Source organism: Pan paniscus, chromosome 12, assembly GCF_029289425.2.
Source record: "Pan paniscus chromosome 12, NHGRI_mPanPan1-v2.0_pri, whole genome shotgun sequence".
NCBI lineage: Eukaryota > Metazoa > Chordata > Mammalia > Primates > Hominidae > Pan > Pan paniscus.
The window spans coordinates 17502620-17516133 of NC_073261.2; the positions used below are offsets into that span (position 1 = coordinate 17502620).

Sequence of the window (13514 nt, forward strand, 5' to 3'; positions counted from 1 at the left end):
TTCCTTCAACGTTTCCCCTTCCCAACGGTACCCGGGAATCCCTAAGCCAGGAGAATGGCCGCATAGTGGAAGGAACTCTTCAGACCCTGCTACATCCCATTCTCTGCCTTCCAACACCCCCCGCTAAGTCTGGGCCCATTGATCCCCCTGACAGAGCAGGAACACTGTCATCTTGGACAAACACCACCGCTTTAAGTTCTAGCTCCCTTTCTAGCCTCATGCATCTCAAGGGAATCACTTCTCTTCTAACTACAAGCAGCCAGAAAGAGCAGACGGTAAAACACAGATAAAACAGCTCGGGCACAGAGGCAGGTGGGGGGAATTCTCTTGGGTAACTGCCAAACTTCACTGTCATACAATGGGCCCCAGTAAAACAGTAGGCCTGAATAAGCACATTCCTTTCCCTTCAGGTCCACTAAGATAGGGAAGCTAAAAGCAGACTCGGGGGTCTGCCTGCAGTTGCAGAAAGGTGTATGAAAACACACAACTCTCCCTCCCAAACAAGCACAACAAAGAGACACAAAAACAGTCCAAGCCTCTAGTAAACTCTCCCACCCTGAATCCTTAAAAACGCTTAGCCTGTAAGAAAGTGGGGCTCTAACCTAACTTGGCCAAAACCCCCTCCTAGGTTTGTTTTCTAAAATAAACCTGTCCTTGTTAACCATCAAGCCACCCTTCGTGTTTCTTTCCTCTTTCTTTAATTATTACACCTCCCACATCTGTGTGTTTAGTCACCACAGGAAACACTTGGTGCAGAGAGAAATGGAAGAGAAGATCCAAGTCAAGGAAGCAGCCAAGGGGCCAGGGCTTCATGGAGGAAAGAGCAAATCTTGAATTGTTCAGGATAGGGGATGGAACCAGGAAGCAGCAATGGGGTGGGAACTAAACTGACATAGGAGCATTTGGGGAGCAAGTCAAGAAGGCTCTGTTGAGTGATGTCATTGACAGAGTCGGGCTGGCAGCTCAGTGGTGTGCTGGCCAGAGAGGGGGTATGTTAAGCCAGCTAAAAGGAGCAAGGCTGACCCGGACAAACTCATATTTTAAACCCGACCTGAGTGGTCCTGGCATGCGATTTCCAAAGTGTCTCTGCTCTTGGAGTGAACCACCCTCATTCTTTATCTGAACTGGACCCCACTTGCAGAGTCAAGTCACTCTTCTCCCAGTGGTGCCAGATTCAGAACTGGACTCCTGCTTTGGTCTCCACTTGCTGTTTCTATATTGCATCCTTTCTCATTCCCAGGTCTTTCTCCAAAGCATGGAACCCTTTCTTGCTCTTAGATGCTTACCTTTATGGACCCAGAATCCTGTTCTAATTCCTAACCCAGAGCTGTGGTCCCTGGAAGCAGAGCTTGTGGCTGCCATTCTTTCCAAGTACCCTTCCCTGGATTCTGCTTTCGGGGTCTTGATGCATTTATGGGTAGGGGAGCATCCTAATCCTTCATCATCTTCAACTATACTTTCCTACTTCCACATTTCTGATAACTTGTTTGGAGTCTGCTGTCAACTCTGGACAAACACGTATTACGTCTTAGTCTGAGCTTCTGCCATTAGTCCCAGAAGTGGAGTTCCTTCCTAGGACGTGGATTTGGTACTAGAGCCCAGCTTTGCTTTCTTGCTTCATCATGCTGCCAGGCCCCCACTGTGGTCCCAGTCAGCACCCCCAACCCTGCTCCCACTGGAGAGCTGTCACTCAGTCAGCTCCCTCTGGATTGATGAGTGGCAAAAGGTCCCTAGACCGGGCCCCCTAAGGCAGGACTTCTTTAGAGGATTGTAGTCTCTACATAGTGATGGCTGTATTGTTATAAAGGGCCTGTTTCCTTTCGTTCTCCCTCTGTCAACTTTTTTCTTTGAAGTAAAAATGGAACATTTATTGATTCATACAGCTAGACTTCCCAAGGGATCAGCTGGCTTGCAACTCAGCTGGACCTCAGGGCTTTAAACAATGCCACTAGCACTGCAGCACTGTGTCTCCTCCTAGCCCCAGCTCTGCTTAGTTTCAAGGAGATGGTGGAATTCATGGGCCTTTGAGTACAGGAGCCCAGAAAGAGAAAGAGAGATTCTCTTTCCTATGTTTATATTGAAAAGACGATGTGTTAAGGGCAGGTGAGACACTGAGAGATATTTCTACTAGGTTCGTGTGGAGAAGGCATGGTTCTTTTGTGGCAAGTGGAGTGCCAGATAAAGGAGACAAGAGAGTGGGCAAGAAAAAAAGAAATAGAAATAGAAATAAAGGGGATCTGGCAAGATGGCTGAATAGGAGCAGCTCCAGTCTGCAGCTGCCAGCAAGTCCAATGCAGAAGGTGAGTGATTTCTGTATTTCCAACTGAGGTACTCGGTTCATCTCACTGGGACTGGTTAGACAGTGGGTGCAGCCCACGGAGGGTGATTAGAAGCAGGGTGGGGCGTTACCTCACCAGGGAAGCGCAAGGGGCTGGGGAACTCCCTCCCCTAGCCAAGGGAAGCCACGAGGGACTGTGCCATGAGGGACGGTACTATCCAGCCCAGATACTACGCTTTTCTCACAGTTTTTGCAACCCACACACCAGGAGATTCCCTCGAGTGTCTACAGCAGGAAACAGATGCTGGAGAGGATGTGGAGAAATAGGAATGCTTTTACACGTTGGTGGGAGTGTAAATTAGTTCAACCATTGTGGAAGACAGTGTGGCGATTCCTCAAGGATCTAGAACTAGAAATACCATTTGACCCAGCAATCCCATTCCTGGGTATATACCCAAAGGATTACAAATCATGCTACCATAAGGACACATGCACACGTATGTTTATTGCGGCACTATTCACAATAGCAAAGACTTGGAACCAACCCAAATGTCCATCAGTGATAGACTGGATTAAGAAAATGTGGCACAAATACACCATGGAATACTATGCAGCCATAAAAAAGGATGAGTTCATGTCCTTTGTAGGGACATGGATGAAGCTGGAAACCATCATTCTCAGCAAACTAACACAGGAACAGAAAACCAATCACTGCATGCTCTCACTCATAAGTGGGAATTGAACAATGAGAACACACGGACCTAGGGAGGGGAACATCCACACTGGGGCCTGTCGGGGAGTGGGGGTAAGGGGAGGGATAGCATTAGGAGAAATACGTTATGCATTCAGGGCTTAAAACCTAGATGACAGGTTGATGGGTGCAGTAAACCACCATGGCACATATATACCTATGTTAACAAACCTGCACATTCTGCACATGTATCCCAGAGCTTAAAAAGAAATAAAAATAAAGAGACATGCACTACTGCCAGACCACAGGGTGGGGCAGCCTTGTGCATGGATAGCCTTACTTGCCTCCCCCTTCAACCCACATGCTTCAGATGGATGAGGGCGTAGCTAGAGAGCACAGGTAAGGCAGGGCAGATGTGTTGGGACCCGTCCGTCTCAGCCTCTGCCACCAGGCACCCCTGGCACAGAGAACCTTTTAACACTGAGTCCCTTTACTGTCACTTTGAATTGTCACAGCCCCACAGAGACCAGCCCATAGCTGGACACACCCTATCTCCCTAAAATAACCAGTTCAAGGGCACCAGACAGTGGAAGTGCTCGTGTCCCGAGGGCTTCCTGCGGGCCTTCAGCAGGACAAGGTTGTGGCCACTAGTCCTAGGAGCACAGTGCCCTGAGCCTAGGCAAAGCAAGCAGGCATTACTCATCTAAAACAGCATCAGGAAAGACACTGAGAAACCAGGACGACTTGATTTTGTATTTGTGCAGCAGCAAACTCTTGAGGGACGCTAGAGGTAGTAGATGTGTCTGTGTGACTCCCAAATATACAGCAGGAGCCGATTTGGCAGAGAGACCCCTTCCCAATGCCATGTTCAGAGTGGAGGTCGACTTGAGAGCCACTGATCTGAGCAGCACGAAGTCCCCTGACATTAGCAGCATGAAGTCCCCTGACTTCAGCCACTTAGGTGTGGATTGCTGAGGGTTCAGGGCAGACAGTGTTTGAGTTCGGGCTGGGCCCACCTGTTTTCCCTCCAAGTGGCATCACCAGGTCCAGTGGGGAAAACACTGCTGTGGGTCTACATTGATTTACCTATACTGCTCAGAGAAGCTTCCTGTGGGCTTCCATAAACTGGCTTGGGTTGGTTATTACTGGCTGCAGCAGCAATTGATTGCTCTTCCTGTACCTTGTTACCCTGGAGATGAAAATCCAGACTTGATGGGGAGAAAAGAGAAAATCTCCATCAGGAGAATCAAGTGGTCTGTTCTCCTCCTCCACTGCCATTGTCATAAAGCATGGGGTTGGCTGTGGGGTCATTTGGAGTGCAGCGGTCCAAGTATCAGGAGCAGCGTACTCTCAAAAAGACTCACGGATGTGACCAAAACTGCAGCCTCCAAGGGTTTTGAGGCCTGCAGGCTGGGAGTTCTTGGCCTAGAGCATTTCACCCCTCTCTTCATTGCTTTCCTGGATGTTCCCAGGGGTCAATCTGGGCTGTTTTTGAGGTGGGATAAAGATTTAAATGGACTCGGGGAGGAGGGAAGCTATCTAAGGGTATAAACACAATATGGTTTATTTTTATTTTTTTCTTTTGTAACAAGATTTTTAAAAAATCTCTTATTTAACTGAGAGTCATACTTTTGTCTATTATAGTAGCTAATTTACTATTATGATAGATAATAGAATTGGGTAAATAACAAGTTCTGTTCATCACTACAAAACACACACACACACACACACAGTATGTGAAAATGCTTCCTATAATTGCTGTACACCATGGCCAGAAAGACAGACTTGAAGATGTAGGTATTAATGATAATGTAGATTATAAAGTACAAAGAATACCACCAGTTGAAGTCATAGACAGGCATGCTAGGAGAAAATAATCATGTTTCATGGTTTTCCATACCCTAGTTCCACAATGCATATAAGGCTGACCTTAGGCAAAATCCCACATGCACAGTCCATGTGCACGAGGCACCAGAAAGCCTCCTGTAACATTCGCTCTCCCCCATAGGGTGTGATGGGGCCTCAGAGCCATCACCATCCCTAATGCTGAACAGCTTGCTTCACACCTGCCCTTCTGAAATTCTTAGTACCTTACAGAGGCACCAATTTTCACAGTGGCAGGACCTTAGTGATCTCCCAATTCAGTTTTCTCCCTTCACAATGAGAAAATTGAGGCCTAGAAAGGACAGTGACTTGCTAGGAATTACAAAGAGAATAAGAAGCATGGCTGGGAAGAGGGCTGTGCACTGCAAAGTCAGGTAATCCTTGCTGTGTGGAACACCCAACTGCCTTGGCTGGGGCCAGATCATATTCTAACCACCCAGGGACGATGCATGAAAGGTACCCGGTGATAACTGTGGAAGGGCAAGGTGTGACAGGTGCTCACTCTACCTTTAATGGAAACTTAATTTCCTACAGGAGGGGACGTCAAGGGGTGCTGGCTAGGCTGTCAGCCAGGGGTCTGAGGAAAGACCCAAGAGAACATAAGCAGGGCCAGGGCCAAGGCCAGGCCCAAGAGTGAGCAACAACCAAGAACAAGTTGATCTGATGAACCTACACATCACAAGACGACAGAAAACCTGCCTCTCTGAGGTCACTATTGGAGCAGATGTGGACTGACGTTTGCAGTGAGGCTCTGCCCACTCTCTAGAGCTGGAGAGCTAGCTACTCTGTGCAGTACCACTTAATAACTTTACCCTTAGGCATGAGGTAAATCCATAACAAGAAGTCATTAGAAAAAACCATGAGGTTTTTCTCCTAAGTAATTTCCACACGTGTGGAGAATTGGCATTTTGCAAGCAAGGTGGCAATTACTGTTGGGAAAAAGCTGAGTGTTGGGAGAAGCTGAGGCAGGGCTTGCAAGTCTGACATAAGGTAAAAGAGTCTTGGAACATGTCTGGGGTCCAGGGTCTAAAACCCCTTGTAGCCTTTGGAACACCAAGCTCTGTGCTAAAGGGTGGAAGGCTACCCTGATGCACCATAATCTAAGCCCAGGGCATAAAACCCCTCGTGACTTGGATAGAATCCAGGGCTCGTGGCTCTGGAATGTGTCTAGACTTGCTGGCTCCATGCTCCTTGCTCTCCCAGGATCGACTGTATCTTGAGTTAAAAGAACATGCTCTCCATTATCTCAAGTAGCAGAGCAAATGCTAAACCATCACAGGTGTAAATCATGTGCTTAATGCAATGCGCCCTTTCAACCTCCACATTCTCACCACCTGTTTCTTTGCTGGATTACCAATAAATAGCACTGGGCTCCCAGAGCTTGGGGCCTTTGCAGCCTCCATGATTGCGATGGCCCCTTGGTCCCACTTCTGTCTCTCAAACTGTCTTTTCTCAATCCTTTGACTCCGCTGGACTTTGTCACCCCCACAACCTGGTGTTGGGTCTGATCACCCCAACAATTAGTTATGTTTACATTTATTTCCTGTTTGATGTAGCCAAAAAACTGCATCAATGCTTAGGAGAACCAGACATGATTCCTTTACAAAGATGGCTTATGTCTTTAAATTCAAGACTCAAAGAAGATTCCAGAATAGAAAGTGGGCTCAAATATTAAGAATTGTATCTCAAGAGATGTCTCCTGTTCCTTTCCATTTTGAAAGAATTCATTTAAATTTAGTGTTAAGTAGAGAGGATAGGCTACTAGCGGTGTAAAATTTTATATTCTTCAAAACTTTTACAGTGAATAGGACTAAACAGAAAATCACTCTTTGTCCTCTCACAGCCCTACTAGAGTCAGGAGACGGCCGCTTTGAATAGTGTGAATTCTGTTATGGTAAAAGATGTTCATGAACACGGATCAAGGATGCGCGGACATGATGTCAGGGCTGTTCGCTGTAGTGACCAGCATGTAGAGCTCAAATGCTATCTCCAGAATGTTTTCAAACTAAGGCGATCCCTCTGCTGTTTTCAGACCACTAAAGAGGAACCAAAAACATAAAGTGAAAACCACACACGTAAATTAATACACTGATACACTTTTTCCCTTTCAAGAGCACTCCTGCAGTGTTTGAACACGGAAGATTGTGTTTGGTGACAGATTGTGCCACCAACAGGCTCAACCTAAATATGGGAGAATTCCCAGGCAGAAACTTCCAGAGAAGTGTGCTCATCGATTCCCAAAAAGCTTCAAGGCCATCAGGCAGAACATCAGCACACTGAACATGAACAATAGAAGACGTAGAGGATATTGGGCAGGGTGTTCTGGAGGCTTTGGAAAGCCCTTCAGATCTATGGAGACAAAATGTTACTTTATTTACAAGAAACAAGCTAACTTTCTGCAAAAACAAACCATCACGTATCCTAAGTCATAAGCTTACCTGACGACTTTCAGGGAAGTTAATTAGGAAGACCGGCCTTAAGGCCCTTGACCATCTGATGCTGCGGATGTTAATAGCTTCCAGGGACCCACAGATAATCAGATCGATCAAGGTCAGCTGTGAGAGACACAGGCCAGAGATGTCAGTATTACACTGTCCAAGGACAGTGGATGGGTGTTCACCAACCCAGGAGAGGTACAATGTTATGTGAAAAAGCACGTTTCATAGACAGCATAGTACCACTTTTGTAATATGACATTAATAATAACTAATGTTTGACGTTTTACTGTGTTCCATGTACTATAACAAGCACCTCTTGTAGATGATTTTAGACTCATCACACCAATTAGGTGGGCACTATTGCTGGAGGAGGAGCTTGAGGCACAGAGAGGGTAAGCATGTAGCCCCTGATCACACAGCTATCCAGGGCAGAGCTGGGACTGGAACCCAGACAGTCTGAGGGCTGAGCCCTTGCTATTAATCACACTGGGACATCTTTCCACACTACACCCTATTGACCTTCTCTTCAATTTGACATGTAAAAGAAAGGAGGTGTAGCCTAGTAACAGAGATGAGAATATCTAGAATACAGACAACACCTATTAATCTTTATTAATGTCAGGTTTATGGGCAAGAGATTAAGGTGAAGATGGCCAAAAGAAGAACCTAGTGTATTTTAGAAAAATATAAGTAGAAAAGAACAATGTACCATCATCAAAAAAACTTGAATTTAGCCCCTTTGGTGGTAAGGCACAGAGGATCTAGTGAGCTCCTTCCCCTCAAAGGGCACGCCGCACGGGACGGGTGTAGGGTCCAGCCCTACACGGTCTGTGGATTTTTCTCCTCGTGTGCAGAGATGAGAGATCGTAGAAATAAAGACACAAGACAAAGAGAAGTAAAGACAGCTGGGCCCGGGAGACCACTACCACCTAGACGCGGAGACCTATAGTGGCCCCAGATACCTGGCTGTGCTGGTATTTACTGGACGCAAGGCAAAAGGGGCAGGGTAAGGAGTGTGAGTCATCTCCAATGATTGATAAGGTCACATGAGTCACGTGTCCACTGGACAGGGGACCCTCCCTGTTTGGCAGTGAGGCGGAGAGAGAGGACAGCTTATGCCATTATTTCTTCTATGCATTTCAAAGACTTTTAGTACTTTCACTAATTCTGCTACTGCTAGCTAGAAGGCAGAGCCAGGTGTACAGGGTGGAACATGAAAGTGGATCAGGAGCGTGACCGCTGAAGCACAGCATCACAGGGAGACGTTCCGGGCTCCAGATGGCTGTGGGCGGGGCTGACTGATGTCAGGCCTTCCACAAGAGGTGGTACAGCAGTCTTCTCTAACTCCCCCAAGGAAAGGGAGACTCCATAGTGCCTTCCATTGGCACTGACGCTACCGCTAGACCGAGGTCCGCTACCTAAGGGGCGTCTTCCCAGGTGCTGGCGTTACCGCTAGACTAGGGAGCCCTCTAGTGGCCTTTTCCAGGCGTAACAGAGGGCTCACGCTCTTGTCTTCCAGTCACTTCTCACCGTGTCCCTTCAGCTCCTATCTCTGTATGGCCTGGTTTTAACTAAGTTATAATTGTAGAACAAAGATTATTATAATATTGGAATAAAGAGTAATGTTAACAAACTAATGATTAATGATATTCATATATAATCATATCTATAATCTATTTCTAGTATAACTATTCTTATTCTGTATATTTTCTTTATTATACTGGAACAGTTTTTGCCTTCAGTCTCTTGCCTTGGCACCTGAGTGGCTTGCCGCCCACAGGCGGGGGAAACAGCTAAGAAATGAGGCTGGTTCACAACTGCCGCACTGGAGGAAACCAGTGTGGCTGTCCCAGGGGAGCGAGGACAGGTGGATCACCAAGGGTTAAGATATTTGAGGGGCTTCATGGAGGAGGCACTCTCTGATGTAACCTACAGCACAGCAGAGCTTTAATAAAAACTCAGGAAGGTCAAGAGCTAGACAGGAAGATAGAATAAAAGGACTCTTGAGGAAGTACTGGGCTGGCATGTTGGGAAGCAGAGGGTCCTGGGAGTGGGGGCAAAGGGAAGCAGCAGAAAGTGATGAGGACCTATGGAAGGTGGCTTTGCAGGCCAGGCTAAAAAGGCAGGTCTCATTCCCAGGACCTTTCCAATAACAGATGGAGCAAAGGAGTGAGAGGACAGCACAGGAGGCTGCACGAATATATCACATTCTACTTAAGACATATGTCTTATAATTTTTGTCTGGAAATCAGGTTGTTTCCAATTTTTCAATATTATAAACAGTCAGCCACCACCAATTTTGTGGCTAAATCTCTGAATGCATCCTTCTTTCCTACAGATAAATTCCCAGGAATGGAAGTCCAGGGTTAAAATATATTCACCTTCAAGGCTTTTGAAAGGAGCTGCCAAAGAGCCTTCCAGAAAGACAGTTTTATTCCTCTCTCCTGTAGGGTGTAAGAACATTTGTTTTATGGCAAAGACATGGAAGCAACTTAGGTGCTCATCAATGGTGGGTTAGGCAAAGAAAATGTGGTACATATACACCATGGAATACTATGCAGTCATTTAAAAAGAATGAAATTATGTCCTTTGCAGTAGTATGGATGCAGCCAGAGGCCATCATCCTAAGTGAATTAACAGAGAACAGAAAACCAAATACCGCATGTTGTCACTTATAAGTAGGAGCTAAACACTGGGTACTCATGGACACAAAGATGGCAACAGTAGACACTGGGGACTCCTGAGGGGAAGGGACAGAGGAGGGGAAGGGTTGAAAAACTACCTGCTGGATTCTAGGCTCACTACCTGAGTGATGGGATCAGTTGTACCCCAAACCTCACCATCACGAAATATACCCATGTAACAAACCTGCACATGTACCACCTGAATCTAAACTAAAAATTGAAATTACAAAAAGTTTGTTTTCAATCTTGCTAAGATTGTTTTATAGGCAAACACATGGTATTTTATTGTTGTTTTATTCTATAATTTTTAATTAGTGATGTTAAACATCTTTCCTATCGGCCATTTTACATATTTTTTCCTTATGAGTTGCCTTCACTTATCTTCAGCAAAATTATCTATTGAGATATCTTTTTTTTCCTGTAATTTGGAAGTGCTCTTGATATGCAGAAATGTCTGCACTGCCACATTTTGCCCTATTTGTTCTTCAGTTTGTGGTTTGCTTGCAGTTGTGCTTATGGCGTTCACCGTATGGAAGTGTTGTTGTTTCATCAAAAGCAAATCTATTGAGTCTTTTTTCTTCATGGCTCCTGCCTTCGGTCATAAACTCTTACAGGTACTACAATGAACACTCGCCACTATGGTTACCATGGTGCAGATGTCTTTTGTATCCTTCCAGAAAACCATTTGAGGAGTGACTTTTGCAAAATGTACCAGTCTGCCAAAGTATGCAGTCAGGCAGAGTACTTCTGCTATTGAGGTGGCCTGCAAGGAGAAAACAGAGGCTGAGCACGAGGGCTTGCCATGGGGAGGCTCAGCTTTAGTTATCCAGTACCACCCCCTGTCCCCTGCCACTACCCTACCTTTCCTGCCTGGCACCCTCTGAGAATTTGCCATGTCCCTTAATTTTACTGAAAATTGCAGCAACATTTTCTGCCGGTTAGAATGGCTTCTTCCTCTGAAAGGGAAATCTGCCACTGAGTCACAATCTCCATGACCCACACTGGCAGGGATTCCTGGGAGGGGCTGCACCAGCAGGCTAAGGACGAAGAACACATTTCCCCAGAAAAGAGGGAGGTCAGAGGCAGAGATTGTCTATGCTCTCAAATTCCCCATGTTCAAATTCCAGACACCTAGAAGTCCCATTTCTCTAACGGTAAGGTAATTCCCCAAAGATGTGTTTGGGAATAATGGGTCCTTCCATAAACATCACTGCCACTGCAGCCCTGCTGCCTATATGAGGCTGGTTAGAGACGAGGATGGAGCCCACTGAGATCAAGACCGAAGTCCTGATGGGCCTCCCTCTGTAGATTATGGGTGCCAACTCCAGACTCCTGTACCTGCTAGACTTGAAGCCCATGACTGCAGCCCAAGGTTTGCCTGAGGCTGTTGGGATGCAGTAACAACTTCCTAACAAGGGCACGTTCCTCCATCAATGGGGAGAGACAGGTGGAAGATAGGAAGAGATGGAGAAAGGGACAACTTGACTTAGGCTAAAAAGAGGGAAAAGTCTTGAGTGAGAGCTAGAGACAGGAGGAAGGGGCTGGCTGTGGGCCTGAAAGCAGCAGGGGACACTATCATTGCCCCCTAGTTCCAGCCCTCATGGGTCTGTGCACAGACTGGGCTGCAGCCCCTTGCAAATGTTCTAGCTCTCAGTCTGTTGACTCTTGAAGAACTATAGAGACCCAATGTCAAGTCCAGCTTTGCAAAAGGGCCTTAGGCAATTTTCAGGACATCCTTGCTTAAAACAAGACTTGCGTGGTAATGCTGGATGGGGGCCAAAGCCCTCAGAACACACTGGACTTTGGAGATTTACAGTACAAGGGCTGGCTGAAGGAACACTCTGAAACTCAGGCAGCCAACCCAAAGTTATACATGACCAATAACAGACAGGGGATGAGGACTCAGGAAAAGAGGCAAATGGCTAAGACCACTCTGTGGGATTCCTACCTTGGCCAGAGTGGACCAGTGCTAAGGAGGGATAGACAACACTCTGTCCAGGTTTGTGAATGCACAGCTCTGTTTCTTCAGATTTTATGTTTGTGTTGACTGTTATTGGGATAAAAGTCTTCTATCCAGAGAATTCATTAATTGCCGGATCTTTATTGTAAGACAGTTGGTGGATGTCACTTGGGCAGCCTCAGTGAGCCACACTTACAGTTTTCACCCCCTTTGCAGTGGCCTCCCAAGTTGACTCAGGTTTTGGCATGTGATTGACAACAAGACATCAGCAAGTGTGATGCAAGCAGAGGTTTGATGGTGCAGCACACTGGGATGCTCCTTCCTGGACCCAGCCACCCACTGGGAAAAGCCTAAGCCACGTGGAGCAGCTACATAGAAGAGGGCCGGGGCCACAGCTACAGCCAGCAGCTCCTGCCAGCCACGTGAGAGAGCTACCTTGGATGTTCCAGCCTCCAGAGATCTAAGAGCTTCCAGACATCTACCACCCCAGCCACACCACCTGAGCCAATGTCCCACAGAGTCATGGGAGATAATAAAAGGCTGTTGTTCTCTAAAGCTAGGGGTTAGTGAACTCTTTCTGTTAAAGTAAACATGTGAAGCTTTGCAAGTCTTACAGTCTCTGTCACAACCACTAAACTGTTGATGTAGCTCCAAAGCAGCCAAAGACAACACATAAATGAATAAGTGTGGCTATGTTCCCATAAAACATTATTTGCAGACAGCAAAATTTGTATTTCATATCACTTCCATGTGTCACAAAATATTAATCTTCAGTGTCCTTTTTCCTAGTCATTTTAAAATGTAAAAACTATTTGTCTTAGTCTGATCAGGCTGCTATAACAGAATACCATAGACTGGGTGGCTCATAAACAACAGAAATTTATTTCTCACAGCTCTGGAGGCTGGGAAGTCCAAGATCAAAGCACTGTCAAATTTGGTGTCTGATGAGGGCCCACTTTCTGGTTCACAGACAGCCATTTTTTTGTGGCGTTCTCACTTGACAGAAGGGGCAAGGGAGCTCCTTGAAGCATCTTTTATGAGGGGACTAATCCCATTCATGAGATGGGCTCTGCCCTCATTATCTGATCACCTCCAAATACCTCCACACTGGGACTAGGTTTCGAAATACGAATTTTGGGAACACACAAACATTCCATTTGTAGCACCATTCTTAGCTCATAGGCTGTACAAAAATAAGCAGCAGCTGAATTTGTCCCACAGGCCATGGTTTCCCAACCCTTGTTTTAAGTGTTTGAGTTTTAGGATGGTTTGTAAATATGTTTGTGCAATTGATAACTGAAATAAGGAAGAATAAAAAAGGGTCTGTGTGGTTGTTAAAAAGCAAAAGCTTTGAAATCAGGCTTAGGCTTGAAGCCTAGTTCTGCCTTTGTTGCCTAGTAACCTTGGACAAGTTATACAATCTTTCTAGGCTCAGCTTCCTTATCTGTTAAAATGGGTATAATAACAGCAGGCACATCCCATTGAGTCCCTGTAAGGCTTAAGGAGAATACAGAGAAAGCATTGAGATCACCCAGCAGATAGCAAGCAGGGAGCAAATGACAGCTATTAAGACAGAGGT

General features: G+C 46.1%; 1 protein-coding gene across 2 annotated transcripts in view; it reads right to left on the bottom strand.

Annotated features, from left to right (window-relative positions):
• BUB1 (BUB1 mitotic checkpoint serine/threonine kinase) overlaps positions 1 to 13514 on the bottom strand; it is an 88168-nt gene that overhangs the window by 57013 nt on the left and 17641 nt on the right. The gene's annotated exons all lie outside the window — the stretch shown is intronic.